The 19564-nt window shown below is 44.4% G+C and overlaps 1 protein-coding gene across 3 annotated transcripts in view; it reads left to right on the forward strand.

Moving 5' to 3' along the window:
* Positions 1-233: 233 nt before the first annotated feature.
* Positions 234-19564, forward strand: part of LOC141074039 (gastrula zinc finger protein XlCGF66.1-like) — a 48357-nt gene continuing 29026 nt past the window's right edge. For 2 of the 3 annotated variants that reach the window (XM_073561554.1, XM_073561556.1), the window contains exon 1: positions 234-367. The gene's annotated coding sequence lies outside the window, so the exon portion shown is untranslated. The remainder of the gene's footprint in view (positions 368-19564) is intronic. The other variant, XM_073561557.1, reaches the window with a different exon arrangement.

The following is a 19564-nucleotide window of genomic DNA, read 5'->3' on the forward strand; positions in this document are numbered from 1 at the left end:
TCACTGTACAGGAGAGACTGGAGCGAGGAGACTGATCACAAGAGCTGACAATCTGAGGGGACAGCAATGCTGAATAACAGTCTACACTGCGTCACTAGATCCTTATACAGGGGTATAATGAGGACTCACTGTACAGGCAAAGACCTCGAAGGAGGACTGAGGAAAACAGATTTCTATTTAAAAAAAGAGCCGGCTCTTTATGGTGAGCGGAGCCAAATGAGCCGGATCACCAAAAGGAGTCGAACTTCCCATCACTAGTCTTCACTCCGGAGATCATGTGACCCCTGACTCCTCCCCTCCTGTGACCTCATCACAGGTCCTGTGCACAGAGCAGCCATATATGTGGAGTGCGGCTCTGCAGGTGGAGGTATGTGAAGATTCCCCCCCATTACTGAGAGTGGGGGGGGGGGGACATTAACCCCTTATGCCCTGAGGCTCTCTATAAGAATCATCACGTTTCTGTTCTGTTTCCTGTCATAGATACATACAACCCCACTATGGAGGACAGGCAGTGAGGAGACGGAGTGTTCCCATAGTACAGGGCCCGTTTCTTGGCCCCACACAGTGTAATGCCCCCATTATGCCCCTGTAAGCAGGGTTCTGCCCCACACCCAGCTGCCTCGGGCACTTTACCATGGCCGGTACCTCAGATTCCTCCTCGCACCCCTTTCCTTTGGGGCTATGGCCCTTATAATAACAGGAAACTGCGTCATCAAGGTCAGCTGACCTGGTGCACCATCTAGACTCTTCCTTCCTGAAACTCTCCCTCTTCCTATTGATTCCACAAAGTCCCGTCTGGACGGCAGATGGCAGTCTATGTACAAATGCCGCACAGCCCTGAGGATTTGTTCTTATGACTCTCCTTATGCAATATATGTGATGCCGCTCACACAGTATAATGTCTCCACAGTATCACCATCCCCCCACACACAGTATAATCTTCTCACAGTATCACCATCCCCCCACACACAGTATAATCTTCTCACAGTATCACCATCCCACCACACACAGTATAATCTTCTCACAGTACCACCATCCCACCACACACAGTATAATCTTCTCACAGTACCACCATCCCACCACACACAGTATAATCTTCTCACAGTACCACCATCCCACCACACACAGTATAATCTTCTCACAGTATCACCATCCCACCACACACAGTATAATCTTCTCACAGTACCACCATCCCACCACACACAGTATAATCTTCTCACAGTATCACCATCCCCCCACACACAGTATAATCTTCTCACAGTATCACCATCCCCCCACACACAGTATAATCTTCTCACAGTATCACCATCCCACCACACACAGTATAATCTTCTCACAGTATCATCATCCCACCACACACAGTATAATCTTCTCACAGTATCACCATCCCCCCACACACAGTATAATCTTCTCACAGTATCACCATCCCACCACACACAGTATAATCTTCTCACAGTATCACCATCCCACCACACACAGTATAATCTTCTCACAGTATCACCATCCCACCACACACAGTATAATCTTCTCACAGTATCATCATCCCACCACACACAGTATAATCTTCTCACAGTACCACCATCCCACCACACACAGTATAATCTTCTCACAGTACCACCATCCCACCACACACAGTATAATGTTCTCACAGTACCACCATCCCACCACACACAGTATAATCTTCTCACAGTATCATCATCCCACCACACACAGTATAATCTTCTCACAGTATCACCATCCCACCACACACAGTATAATCTTCTCACAGTACCACCATCCCACCACACACAGTATAATCTTCTCACAGTATCACCATCCCACCACACACAGTATAATCTTCTCACAGTATCACCATCCCACCACACACAGTGTAATCTTCTCACAGTACCACCATCCCACCACACACAGTATAATCTTCTCACAGTACCACCATCCCACCACACACAGTATAATCTTCTCACAGTACCACCATCCCACCACACACAGTATAATCTTCTCACAGTATCACCATCCCACCACACACAGTATAATCTTCTCACAGTATCACCATCCCACCACACACAGTATAATCTTCTCACAGTATCACCATCCCACCACACACAGTATAATCTTCTCACAGTGTCACCATCCCCCCACACACAGTATAATCTTCTCACAGTACCACCATCCCACCACACACAGTATAATCTTCTCACAGTATCACCATCCCACCACACACAGTATAATCTTCTCACAGTATCACCATCCCACCACACACAGTATAATCTTCTCACAGTATCACCATCCCACCACACACAGTATAATCTTCTCACAGTGTCACCATCCCCCCACACACAGTATAATCTTCTCACAGTACCACCATCCCACCACACACAGTATAATCTTCTCACAGTATCACCATCCCACCACACACAGTATAATCTTCTCACAGTATCACCATCCCACCACACACAGTATAATCTTCTCACAGTACCACCATCCCTCCACACACAGTATAATCTTCTCACAGTATCACCATCCCACCACACACAGTATAATCTTCTCACAGTATCACCATTCCACCACACACAGTATAATCTTCTCACAGTATCACCATCCCACCACACACAGTATAACCTTCTCACAGTATCACCATCCCACCACACACAGTATAATCTTCTCACAGCATCACCATCCCACCACACAGTATAATCTTCTCACAGTATCACCATCCCACCACACACAGTATAATCTTCTCACAGTATCACCATCCTCCCACACACAGTATAATCTTCTCACAGTACCACCATCCCACCACACACAGTATAATCTTCTCACGGTACCACCATCCCACCACACACAGTATAATCTTCTCACAGTATCACCATCCTCCCACACACAGTATAATCTTCTCACAGTATCACCATCCCACCACACACAGTATAATCTTCTCACAGTATCACCATCCCACCATACAGTATAATCTTCTCACAGTACCACCATACCACCACACACAGTATAATCTTCTCACAGTATCACCATCCCACCACACACAGTGTAATCTTCTCACAGTATCACCATCCCACCACATACAGTATAATCTTCTCACAGTACCACCATACCACCACACACAGTATAATCTTCTCACAGTATCACCATCCCACCACACACAGTATAATCTTCTCACAGTATCACCATCCCACCACATACAGTATAATCTTCTCACAGTACCACCATACCACCACACACAGTATAATCTTCTCACAGTATCACCATCCCACCACACACAGTATAATCTTCTCACAGTATCACCATCCCACCACATACAGTATAATCTTCTCACAGTACCACCATCCCACCACACACAGTATAATCTTCTCACAGTATCACCATCCCACCACACACAGTATAATCTTCTCACAGTGTCACCATCCTCCCACACACAGTATAATCTTCTCACAGTATCACCATCCCACCACACACAGTATAATCTTCTCACAGTATCACCATCCCACCACACACAGTATAATCTTCTCACAGTATCACCATCCCTCCACACACAGTATAATCTTCTCACAGTATCACCATCCCACCACACACAGTATAATCTTCTCACAGTATCACCATTCCACCACACACAGTATAATCTTCTCACAGTATCACCATCCCACCACACACAGTATAACCTTCTCACAGTATCACCATCCCACCACACACAGTATAATCTTCTCACAGCATCACCATCCCACCACACAGTATAATCTTCTCACAGTATCACCATCCCACCACACACAGTATAATCTTCTCACAGTATCACCATCCTCCCACACACAGTATAATCTTCTCACAGTACCACCATCCCACCACACACAGTATAATCTTCTCACAGTACCACCATCCCACCACACACAGTATAATCTTCTCACAGTATCACCATCCTCCCACACACAGTATAATCTTCTCACAGTATCACCATCCCACCACACACAGTATAATCTTCTCACAGTATCACCATCCCACCATACAGTATAATCTTCTCACAGTACCACCATACCACCACACACAGTATAATCTTCTCACAGTATCACCATCCCACCACACACAGTGTAATCTTCTCACAGTATCACCATCCCACCACATACAGTATAATCTTCTCACAGTACCACCATACCACCACACACAGTATAATCTTCTCACAGTATCACCATCCCACCACACACAGTATAATCTTCTCACAGTATCACCATCCCACCACATACAGTATAATCTTCTCACAGTACCACCATACCACCACACACAGTATAATCTTCTCACAGTATCACCATCCCACCACACACAGTATAATCTTCTCACAGTATCACCATCCCACCACATACAGTATAATCTTCTCACAGTATCACCATCCCACCACACACTGTATAATCTTCTCACAGTACCACCATCCCCCCACACACAGTATAATCTTCTCACAGTATCACCATCCCCCACACACAGTATAATCTTCTCACAGTATCACCATCCCACCACACACAGTATAACCTTCTCATAGTATCACCATCCCACCACACACAGTATAATCTTCTCACAGTATCACCATCCCACCACACACAGTATAATCTCACAGTATCACCATCCCACCACACACAGTATAATCTTCTCACAGTATCACCATCCCACCACACACAGTATAATCTTCTCACAGTATCACCATCCCACCACACAGTATAATCTTCTCACAGTACCACCATCCCACCACACACAGTATAATCTCACAGTATCACCATCCCACCACACACAGTATAATCTTCTCACAGTATCACCATCCCACCTCACACAGTATAATCTTCTCACAGTATCACCATCCCACCACACACAGTATAATCTCACAGTATCACCATCCCACCACACACAGTATAATCTTCTCACAGTATCACCATCCCACCACACACAGTATAATCTTCTCACAGTATCACCATCCCACCACACAGTATAATCTTCTCACAGTATCACCATCCCACCACACGCAGTATAATCTTCTCACAGTATCACCATCCCCCACACACAGTATAATCTTCTCACACTACCACCATCCCACCACACACAGTATAATCTTCTCACAGTATCACCATCCCACCACACACAGTATAATCTTCTCACAGTATCACCATCCCACCACACACAGTATAATCTTCTCACAGTATGACCATCCCACCACACACAGTATAATCTTCTCACAGTATCACCATCCCACCACACACAGTATAATCTTCTCACAGTATCACCATCCCACCACACACAGTATAATCTTCTCACAGTATCACCATCCCACCACACACAGTATAATCTTGTCACAGTATCCCCAACCCACCTCACACAGTATAATCTTCTCACAGTATCACCATCCCACCACACACAGTATAATCTTCTCACAGTATCACCATCCCACCACACACAGTATAATCTTCTCACAGTATCCCCATCCCACCTCACACAGTATAATCTTCTCACAGTATCACCATCCCACCACACACAGTATAATCTTCTCACAGTATCACCATCCCACCACACACAGTATAACCTTCTCACAGTATCACCATCCCCCCACACACAGTATAATCTACTCACAGTATCAGCATCCCACCACACACAGTATAATCTTCTCACAGTACCACCATCCCACCACACACAGTATAATCTTCTCACAGTATCACCATCCCACCACACACAGTATCATCTCACAGTACCACCATCCCACCACACACAGTATAATCTTCTCACAGTATCACCATCCCATCACACACAGTATAATCTACTCACAGTATCAGCATCCCACCACACACAGTATAATCTTCTCACAGTACCACCATCCCACCACACACAGTATAATCTTCTCACAGTATCACCATCCCACCACACACAGTATCATCTCACAGTACCACCATCCCACCACACACAGTATAATCTTCTCACAGTATCACCATCCCATCACACACAGTATAATCTTCTCACAATATCACCATCCCCCCACACACAGTATAATCTTCTCACAGTATCACCATCCCATCACACACAGTATAATCTTCTCACAGTATCACCATCCCACCACACACAGTATAATCTTCTCACAGTATCATCATTCCCACCACACACAGTATAATCTTCTCACAATATCACCATCCCCCACACACAGTATAATCTTCTCACAGTACCGCCATCCCACCACACACAGTATAATCTTCTCACAGTATTACCATCCCTCCACACACAGTATAATCTTCTCACAGTATCACCATCCCACCACACACAGTATAATCTTCTTACAGTATCACCATCCACCACACACAGTATAATCTTCTCACAGTATCACCATCCCACCACACACAGTATAATCTTCTCACAGTATCACCATCCCACCACACACAGTATAATCTTCTCACAGTATCACCATCCCACCACACACAGTATAATCTCACAGTATCACCATCCCACCACACACAGTATAATCTTCTCACAGTATCACCATCCCCCCACGCACAGTATAATCTTCTCACAGTATCACCATCCCCCACACACAGTATAATCTTCTCACAGTATCACCATCCCTCCACACACAGTATAATCTTCTCACAGTATCACCATCCCACCACACACAGTATAATCTTCTCACCGTACCACCATCCCACCACACACAGTATAATCTTCTCACAGTACCACCATCCCACCACACACAGTATAATCTTCTCACAGTATTACCATCCCACCACATACAGTATAATCTTCTCACAGTATCACCATCCCACCACACACAGTATAATCATCCCACCACACACAGTATAATCTTCTCACAGTATCACCATCCCACCACACACAGTATAATCTTCTCACAGTATCAATATCCCACCACACACAGTATAATCTTCTCACAGTATCACCATCCCCTCACACACAGTATAATCTTCTCACAGTATCACCATCCCACCACACACAGTATAATCTTCTCACAGTATCACCATCCCACCACACACAGTATAATCTTCTCACAGTACCACCATCCCCTCACACACAGTATAATCTTCTCACAGTATCACCATCCCATCACACACAGTATAATCTTCTCACAGTATCACCATCCCACCACACACAGTATAATCTACTCACAGTATCATCATTCCCACCACACACAGTATAATCTTCTCACAATATCACCATCCCCCACACACAGTATAATCTTCTCACAGTATCACCATCCCACCACGCACAGTATAATCTTCTCACAGTACCACCATCCCCTCACACACTGTATAATCTTCTCACAGTATCACCATCCCATCACACACAGTATAATCTTCTCACAGTATCATCATCCCACCACACACAGTATAATCTTCTCACAGTATGACCATCCCACCACACACAGTATAATCTCACAGTATCACCATCCCACCACACACAGTATAATCTTCTCACAGTATCACCATCCCACCACACACAGTATAATCTTCTCACAGTATCACCATCCCACCACACACAGTATAATCTTCTCACAGTATCACCATCCCCCCACGCACAGTATAATCTCACAGTATCACCATCCCCCACGCACAGTATAATCTTCTCACAGTATCACCATCCCCCACGCACAGTATAATCTTCTCACAGTATCACCATCCCATCACACACAGTATAATCTTCTCACAGTATCACCATCCCTCCACACACAGTATAATCTTCTCACAGTATCACCATCCCACCACACACAGTATAATCTTCTCACCGTACCACCATCCCACCACACACAGTATAATCTTCTCACATTACCACCATCCCACCACACACAGTATAATCTTCTCACAGTATTACCATCCCACCACACACAGTATAATCTTCTCACAGTATCACCATCCCACCACACACAGTATAATCTTCTCACAGTATCACCATCCCACCACACACAGAATAATCTTCTCACAGTATCACCATCCCACCACACACAGTATAATCTTCTCACAGTACCACCATCCCACCACACACAGTATAATCTTCTCACAGTATTACCATCCCACCACACACAGTATAATCTTCTCACAGTATCACCATCCCACCACACACAGTATAATCTTCTCACAGTACCACCATCCCACCACACACAGTATAATCTCACAGTATCACCATCCCACCACACACAGTATAATCTTCTCACAGTATCACCATCCCACCACACACAGAATAATCTTCTCACAGTATTACCATCCTCCCACACACAGTATAATCTTCTCACAGTATCACCATCCTCCCACACACAGTATAATCTTCTCACAGTATCACCATCCCCCCCACACACAGTATAATCTTCTCACAGTATCACCATCCCCCCACACACAGTATAATCTTCTCACAGTACCACCATCCCACCACACACAGTATAATCTTCTCACAGTATCACCATCCCACCACACACAGTATAATCTTCTCACAGTATCACCATCCCACCACACAGTATAATCTTCTCACAGTATCACCATCCCCCCACACACAGTATAATCTTCTCACAGTATCACCATCCCACCACACACAGTATAATCTTCTCACAGTATCACCATCCCACCACACACAGTATAATCTTCTCACAGTATCACCATCCCACCACACAGTATAATCTTCTCACAGTATCACCATCCCCACACACACAGTATAATCTTCTCACAGTATCATCATCCCACCACACACAGTATAATCTTCTCACAGTATCACCATCCCCCACACACAGTATAATCTTCTCACAGTGCCACCATCCCACCACACACAGTATAATCTTCTCACAGTATCACCATCCCACCACACACAGTATAATCTTCTCACAGTATCACCATCCCCTCACACACAGTATAATCTTCTCACAGTATCATCATCCCACCACACACAGTATAATCTTCTCACAGTACCACCATCCCACCACACACAGTATAATCTTCTCACAGTACCACCATCCCACCACACACAGTATAATGTTCTCACAGTACCACCATCCCACCACACACAGTATAATCTTCTCACAGTATCATCATCCCACCACACACAGTATAATCTTCTCACAGTATCACCATCCCACCACACACAGTATAATCTTCTCACAGTACCACCATCCCACCACACACAGTATAATCTTCTCACAGTATCACCATCCCACCACACACAGTATAATCTTCTCACAGTATCACCATCCCACCACACACAGTGTAATCTTCTCACAGTACCACCATCCCACCACACACAGTATAATCTTCTCACAGTACCACCATCCCACCACACACAGTATAATCTTCTCACAGTACCACCATCCCACCACACACAGTATAATCTTCTCACAGTATCACCATCCCACCACACACAGTATAATCTTCTCACAGTATCACCATCCCACCACACACAGTATAATCTTCTCACAGTATCACCATCCCACCACACACAGTATAATCTTCTCACAGTGTCACCATCCCCCCACACACAGTATAATCTTCTCACAGTACCACCATCCCACCACACACAGTATAATCTTCTCACAGTATCACCATCCCACCACACACAGTATAATCTTCTCACAGTATCACCATCCCACCACACACAGTATAATCTTCTCACAGTATCACCATCCCACCACACACAGTATAATCTTCTCACAGTGTCACCATCCCCCCACACACAGTATAATCTTCTCACAGTACCACCATCCCACCACACACAGTATAATCTTCTCACAGTATCACCATCCCACCACACACAGTATAATCTTCTCACAGTATCACCATCCCACCACACACAGTATAATCTTCTCACAGTACCACCATCCCTCCACACACAGTATAATCTTCTCACAGTATCACCATCCCACCACACACAGTATAATCTTCTCACAGTATCACCATTCCACCACACACAGTATAATCTTCTCACAGTATCACCATCCCACCACACACAGTATAACCTTCTCACAGTATCACCATCCCACCACACACAGTATAATCTTCTCACAGCATCACCATCCCACCACACAGTATAATCTTCTCACAGTATCACCATCCCACCACACACAGTATAATCTTCTCACAGTATCACCATCCTCCCACACACAGTATAATCTTCTCACAGTACCACCATCCCACCACACACAGTATAATCTTCTCACGGTACCACCATCCCACCACACACAGTATAATCTTCTCACAGTATCACCATCCTCCCACACACAGTATAATCTTCTCACAGTATCACCATCCCACCACACACAGTATAATCTTCTCACAGTATCACCATCCCACCATACAGTATAATCTTCTCACAGTACCACCATACCACCACACACAGTATAATCTTCTCACAGTATCACCATCCCACCACACACAGTGTAATCTTCTCACAGTATCACCATCCCACCACATACAGTATAATCTTCTCACAGTACCACCATACCACCACACACAGTATAATCTTCTCACAGTATCACCATCCCACCACACACAGTATAATCTTCTCACAGTATCACCATCCCACCACATACAGTATAATCTTCTCACAGTACCACCATACCACCACACACAGTATAATCTTCTCACAGTATCACCATCCCACCACACACAGTATAATCTTCTCACAGTATCACCATCCCACCACATACAGTATAATCTTCTCACAGTACCACCATCCCACCACACACAGTATAATCTTCTCACAGTATCACCATCCCACCACACACAGTATAATCTTCTCACAGTGTCACCATCCTCCCACACACAGTATAATCTTCTCACAGTATCACCATCCCACCACACACAGTATAATCTTCTCACAGTATCACCATCCCACCACACACAGTATAATCTTCTCACAGTATCACCATCCCTCCACACACAGTATAATCTTCTCACAGTATCACCATCCCACCACACACAGTATAATCTTCTCACAGTATCACCATTCCACCACACACAGTATAATCTTCTCACAGTATCACCATCCCACCACACACAGTATAACCTTCTCACAGTATCACCATCCCACCACACACAGTATAATCTTCTCACAGCATCACCATCCCACCACACAGTATAATCTTCTCACAGTATCACCATCCCACCACACACAGTATAATCTTCTCACAGTATCACCATCCTCCCACACACAGTATAATCTTCTCACAGTACCACCATCCCACCACACACAGTATAATCTTCTCACAGTACCACCATCCCACCACACACAGTATAATCTTCTCACAGTATCACCATCCTCCCACACACAGTATAATCTTCTCACAGTATCACCATCCCACCACACACAGTATAATCTTCTCACAGTATCACCATCCCACCATACAGTATAATCTTCTCACAGTACCACCATACCACCACACACAGTATAATCTTCTCACAGTATCACCATCCCACCACACACAGTGTAATCTTCTCACAGTATCACCATCCCACCACATACAGTATAATCTTCTCACAGTACCACCATACCACCACACACAGTATAATCTTCTCACAGTATCACCATCCCACCACACACAGTATAATCTTCTCACAGTATCACCATCCCACCACATACAGTATAATCTTCTCACAGTACCACCATACCACCACACACAGTATAATCTTCTCACAGTATCACCATCCCACCACACACAGTATAATCTTCTCACAGTATCACCATCCCACCACATACAGTATAATCTTCTCACAGTATCACCATCCCACCACACACTGTATAATCTTCTCACAGTACCACCATCCCCCCACACACAGTATAATCTTCTCACAGTATCACCATCCCCCACACACAGTATAATCTTCTCACAGTATCACCATCCCACCACACACAGTATAACCTTCTCATAGTATCACCATCCCACCACACACAGTATAATCTTCTCACAGTATCACCATCCCACCACACACAGTATAATCTCACAGTATCACCATCCCACCACACACAGTATAATCTTCTCACAGTATCACCATCCCACCACACACAGTATAATCTTCTCACAGTATCACCATCCCACCACACAGTATAATCTTCTCACAGTACCACCATCCCACCACACACAGTATAATCTCACAGTATCACCATCCCACCACACACAGTATAATCTTCTCACAGTATCACCATCCCACCTCACACAGTATAATCTTCTCACAGTATCACCATCCCACCACACACAGTATAATCTCACAGTATCACCATCCCACCACACACAGTATAATCTTCTCACAGTATCACCATCCCACCACACACAGTATAATCTTCTCACAGTATCACCATCCCACCACACAGTATAATCTTCTCACAGTATCACCATCCCACCACACGCAGTATAATCTTCTCACAGTATCACCATCCCCCACACACAGTATAATCTTCTCACACTACCACCATCCCACCACACACAGTATAATCTTCTCACAGTATCACCATCCCACCACACACAGTATAATCTTCTCACAGTATCACCATCCCACCACACACAGTATAATCTTCTCACAGTATGACCATCCCACCACACACAGTATAATCTTCTCACAGTATCACCATCCCACCACACACAGTATAATCTTCTCACAGTATCACCATCCCACCACACACAGTATAATCTTCTCACAGTATCACCATCCCACCACACACAGTATAATCTTGTCACAGTATCCCCAACCCACCTCACACAGTATAATCTTCTCACAGTATCACCATCCCACCACACACAGTATAATCTTCTCACAGTATCACCATCCCACCACACACAGTATAATCTTCTCACAGTATCCCCATCCCACCTCACACAGTATAATCTTCTCACAGTATCACCATCCCACCACACACAGTATAATCTCACAGTATCACCATCCCACCACACACAGTATGATCTTCTCACAGTATCACCATCCCACCACACACAGTATAATCTTCTCACAGTATCACCATCCCACCACACACAGTATAATCTTCTCACAGTATCACCATCCCACCACACACAGTATAATCTTCTCACAGTATCACCATCCCACCACACACAGTATAATCTTCTCACAGTACCACCATCCCACCACACACAGTATAATCTTTTCACAGTATCACCATCCCACCACACACAGTATAATCTTCTCACAGTATCACCATCCCACCACACACAGTATAATCTTCTCACAGTATCACCATCCCACCACACACAGTATAATCTTCTCACAGTATCACCATCCCACCACACACAGTATAATCTCACAGTGTCACCATCCCACCACACACAGAATAATCTTCTCACAGTATCACCATCCCACCACACACAGTATAATCTTCTCACAGTACCACCATCCCACCACACACAGTATAATCTTCTCACAGTATCACCATCCCACCACACACAGAATAATCTTCTCACAGTATCACCATCCTCCCACACACAGTATAATCTTCTCACAGTATCACCATCCCATCACACACAGTATAATCTCACAGTATCACCATCCCACCACACACAGTATAATCTCACAGTATCACCATCCCACCACACACAGTATAATCTTCTCACAGTACCACCATCCCACCACACACAGTATAATCTTCTCACAGTATCACCATCCCCCCACACACAGTATAATCTTCTCACACTACCACCATCCCACCACACACAGTATAATCTTCTCACAGTATCACCATCCCACCACACACAGTATAATCTTCTCACAGTATCACCATCCCACCACACACAGTATAATCTTCTCACAGTATGACCATCCCACCACACACAGTATAATCTTCTCACAGTATCACCATCCCACCACACACAGTATAATCTTCTCACAGTATCCCCATCCCACCTCACACAGTATAATCTTCTCACAGTATCACCATCCCACCACACACAGTATAATCTTCTCACAGTATCACCATCCCACCACACACAGTATCATCTTCTCACAGTATCCCCATCCCACCTCACACAGTATAATCTTCTCAAAGTATCACCATCCCACCACACACAGTATAATCTTCTCACAGTATCACCATCCCACCACACACAGTATAATCTTCTCACAGAATACCCATCCCACCTCACACAGTATAATCTTCTCACAGTATCACCATCCCACCACACACAGTATAATCTCACAGTATCACCATCCCACCACACACAGTATGATCTTCTCACAGTATCACCATCCCACCACACACAGTATAATCTTCTCACAGTATGACCATCCCACCACACACAGTATAATCTTCTCACAGTATCACCATCCCACCACACACAGTATCACCTTCCCACCACACACAGTATAATCTTCTCACAGTATCACCATCCCACCACACACAGTATAATCTTCTCACAGTACCACCATCCCACCACACACAGTATAATCTCACAGTATCACCATCCCACCACACACAGTATAATCTTCTCACAGTATCACCATCCCACCACACACAGTATAATCTTCTCACAGTATCACCATCCCACCACACACAGTATAATCTTCTCACAGTATCACCATCCCACCACACACAGTATAATCTTCTCACAGTGTCACCATCCCACCACACACAGAATAATCTTCTCACAGTATCACCATCCCACCACACACAGTATAATCTTCTCACAGTACCACCATCCCACCACACACAGTATAATCTTCTCACAGTATCACCATCCCACCACACACAGAATAATCTTCTCACAGTATCACCATCCTCCCACACACAGTATAATCTTCTCACAGTATCACCATCCCACCACACACAGTATAATCTCACAGTATCACCATCCCACCACACACAGTATAATCTCACAGTATCACCATCCCACCACACACAGTATAATCTTCTCACAGTACCACCATCCCACCACACACAGTATAATCTTCTCACAGTATCACCATCCCACCACACACAGAATAATCTTCTCACAGTATCACCATCCCACCACACACAGTATAATCTTCTCACAGTACCACCATCCCACCACACACAGTATAATCTTCTCACAGTATCACCATCCCACCACACACAGAATAATCTTCTCACAGTATCACCATCCTCCCACACACAGTATAATCTTCTCACAGTATCACCATCCCACCACACACAGTATAATCTTCTCACAGTATCACCATCCCACCACACACAGAATAATCTTCTCACAGTATCACCATCCTCCCACACACAGTATAATCTTCTCACAGTATCACCATCCCCCCACACACAGTATAATCTTCTCACAGTATCACCATCCCACCACACACAGTATAATCTTCTCACAGTATCACCATCCCACCACACACAGTATAATCTTCTCACAGTATCACCATCCCACCACACACAGTACAATCTTCTCACAGTATCATCATCCCACCACACAGTATAATCTCACAGTACCACCATTCCCCCACACACAGTATAATCTTCTCACAGTATCACCATCCCACCACACACAGTATAATCTTCTCACAGTATCACCATCCCACCACACAGTATAATCTTCTCACAGTATCACCATCCCCCCACACACAGTATTATCTTCTCACAGTATCACCATCCCACCACACACAGTATAATCTTCTCACAGTACCACCATCCCCCACACACAGTATAATCTTCTCACAGTATCATCATCCCACCACACACAGTATAATCTTCTCACAGTATCACCATCCCACCACACACAGTATAATCTTCTCACAGTATCATCATCCCACCACACACAGTATAATCTTCTCACAGTATCACCATCCCACCACACACAGTATAATCTTCTCACAGTATCACCATCCCACCACACACAGTATAATCTTCTCACAGTATCACCATCCCACCACACACAGTATAATCATCCCACCACACACAGTATAATCTTCTCACAGTATCACCATCCCACCACACACAGTATAATCTTCTCACAGTATCAATATCCCACCACACACAGTATAATCTTCTCACAGTATCACCATCGCCTCACACACAGTATAATCTTCTCACAGTATCACCATCCCACCACACACAGTATAATCTTCTCACAGTATCACCATCCCACCACACACAGTATAATCTCACAGTACCACCATCCCCTCACACACAGTATAATCTTCTCACAGTATCACCATCCCATCACACACAGTATAATCTTCTCACAGTATCACCATCCCACCACACACAGTATAATCTACTCACAGTATCAGCATCCCACCACACACAGTATAATCTTCTCACAGTACCACCATCCCACCACACACAGTATAATCTTCTCACAGTATCACCATCCCACCACACACATTATCATCTCACAGTACCACCATCCCACCACACACAGTATAATCTTCTCACAGTATCACCATCCCATCACACACAGTATAATCTTCTCACAATATCACCATCCCCCCACACACAGTATAATCTTCTCACAGTATCACCATCCCATCACACACAGTATAATCTTCTCACAGTATCACCATCCCACCACACACAGTATAATCTTCTCACAGTATCATCATTCCCACCACACACAGTATAATCTTCTCACAATATCACCATCCCCCCACACACAGTATAATCTTCTCACAGTATCACCATCCCACCACGCACAGTATAATCTTCTCACAGTACCACCATCCCCTCACACACTGTATAATCTTCTCACAGTATTACCATCCCATCACACACAGTATAATCTTCTCACAGTATCATCATCCCACCACACACAGTATAATCTTCTCACAGTATGACCATCCCACCACACACAGTATAATCTTCTCACAGTATCACCATCCCACCACACACAGTATAATCTTCTCACAGTATCACCATCCCACCACACACAGTATAATGTTCTCACAGTATCACCATCCCACCACACACAGTATAATCTTCTCACAGTATCACCATCCCCCCACGCACAGTATAATCTCACAGTATCACCATCCCCCACTCACAGTATAATCTTCTCACAGTATCACCATCCCCCACGCACAGTATAATTTTCTCACAGTATCACCATCCCATCACACACAGTATAATCTTCTCACAGTATCACCATCCCTCCACACACAGTATAATCTTCTCACAGTATCACCATCCCACCACACACAGTATAATCTTCTCACCGTACCACCATCCCACCACACACAGTATAATCTCACAGTACCACCATCCCACCACACACAGTATAATCTTCTCACAGTATTACCATCCCACCACACACAGTATAATCTTCTCACAGTATCACCATCCCACCACACACAGTATAATCTTCTCACAGTATCACCATCCTACCACACACAGAGTAATCTCACAGTATCACCATCCCACCACACACAGTATAATCTTCTCACAGTATCACCATCCCACCACACACAGTATAATCTTCTCACAGTATCATCATCCCACCACACACAGTATAATCTTCTCACAGTATCACCATCCCACCACACACAGTATAATCTTCTCACAGTATCACCATCCCACCACACACAGTATAATCTTCTCACAGTATCACCATCCCACCACACACAGTATAATCATCCCACCACACACAGTATAATCTTCTCACAGTATCACCATCCCACCACACACAGTATAATCTTCTCACAGTATCAATATCCCACCACACACAGTATAATCTTCTCACAGTATCACCATCCCCTCACACACAGTATAATCTTCTCACAGTATCACCATCCCACCACACACAGTATAATCTTCTCACAGTATCACCATCCCACCACACACAGTATAATCTTCTCACAGTACCACCATCCCCTCACACACAGTATAATCTTCTCACAGTATCACCATCCCATCACACACAGTATAATCTCACAGTATCACCATCCCACCACACACAGTATAATCTACTCACAGTATCAGCATCCCACCACACACAGTATAATCTTCTCACAGTACCACCATCCCACCACACACAGTATAATCTTCTCACAGTATCACCATCCCACCACATACAGTATCATCTCACAGTATCACCATCCCACCACACACAGTATAATCTTCTCACAGTATCACCATCCCATCACACACAGTATAATCTTCTCACAATATCACCATCCCCCCACACACAGTATAATTTTCTCACAGTATCACCATCCCATCACACACAGTATAATCTTCTCACAGTATCACCATCCCACCACACACAGTATAATCTTCTCACAGTATCATCATTCCCACCACACACAGTATAATCTTCTCACAATATCACCATCCCCCACACACAGTATAATCTTCTCACAGTATCACCATCCCACCACACACAGTATAATCTTCTCACAGTACCACCATCCCCTCACACACTGTATAATCTTCTCACAGTATCACCATCCCATCACACACAGTATAATCTTCTCACAGTATCATCATTCCACCACACACAGTATAATCTTCTCACAGTATGACCATCCCACCACACACAGTATAATCTTCTCACAGTATCACCATCCCACCACACACAGTATAATCTTCTCACAGTATCACCATCCCACCACACACAGTATAATCTTCTCACAGTATCACCATCCCACCACACACAGTATAATCTTCTCACAGTATCACCATCCCCCCACGCACAGTATAATCTCACAGTATCACCATCCCCCACGCACAGTATAATCTTCTCACAGTATCACCATCCCCCACGCACAGTATAATCTCACAGTATCACCATCCCATCACACACAGTATAATCTTCTCACAGTATCACCATCCCTCCACACACAGTATAATCTTCTCACAGTATCACCATCCCACCACACACAGTATAATCTTCTCACCGTACCACCATCCCACCACACACAGTATAATCTTCTCACAGTACCACCATCCCACCACACACAGTATAATCTTCTCACAGTATTACCATCCCACCACACACAGTATAATCTTCTCACAGTATCACCATCCCACCACACACAGTATAATCTTCTCACAGTATCACCATCCCACCACACACAGTATAATCTTCTCACAGTACCACCATCCCACCACACACAGTATAATCTTCTCACAGTATTACCATCCCACCACACACAGTATAATCTTCTCACAGTATCACCATCCCACCACACACAGTATAATCTTCTCACAGTACCACCATCCCACCACACACAGTATAATCTCACAGTATCACCATCCCACCACACACAGTATAATCTTCTCACAGTATCACCATCCCACCACACACAGAATAATCTTCTCACAGTATTACCATCCTCCCACACACAGTATAATCTTCTCACAGTATCACCATCCTCCCACACACAGTATAATCTTCTCACAGTATCACCATCCCCCCACACACAGTATAATCTTCTCACAGTATCACCATCCCCCCACACACAGTATAATCTTCTCACAGTACCACCATCCCACCACACACAGTATAATCTTCTCACAGTATCACCATCCCACCACACACAGTATAATCTTCTCACAGTATCACCATCCCACCACACAGTATAATCTTCTCACAGTATCACCATCCCCCCACACACAGTATAATCTTCTCACAGTATCACCATCCCACCACACA

Source organism: Dendrobates tinctorius, unplaced genomic scaffold (genome assembly GCF_039654945.1).
Source record: "Dendrobates tinctorius isolate UK_male_01 unplaced genomic scaffold, ASM3965494v1 ptg000322l, whole genome shotgun sequence".
Classification (NCBI taxonomy): Eukaryota; Metazoa; Chordata; class Amphibia; order Anura; family Dendrobatidae; genus Dendrobates; species Dendrobates tinctorius.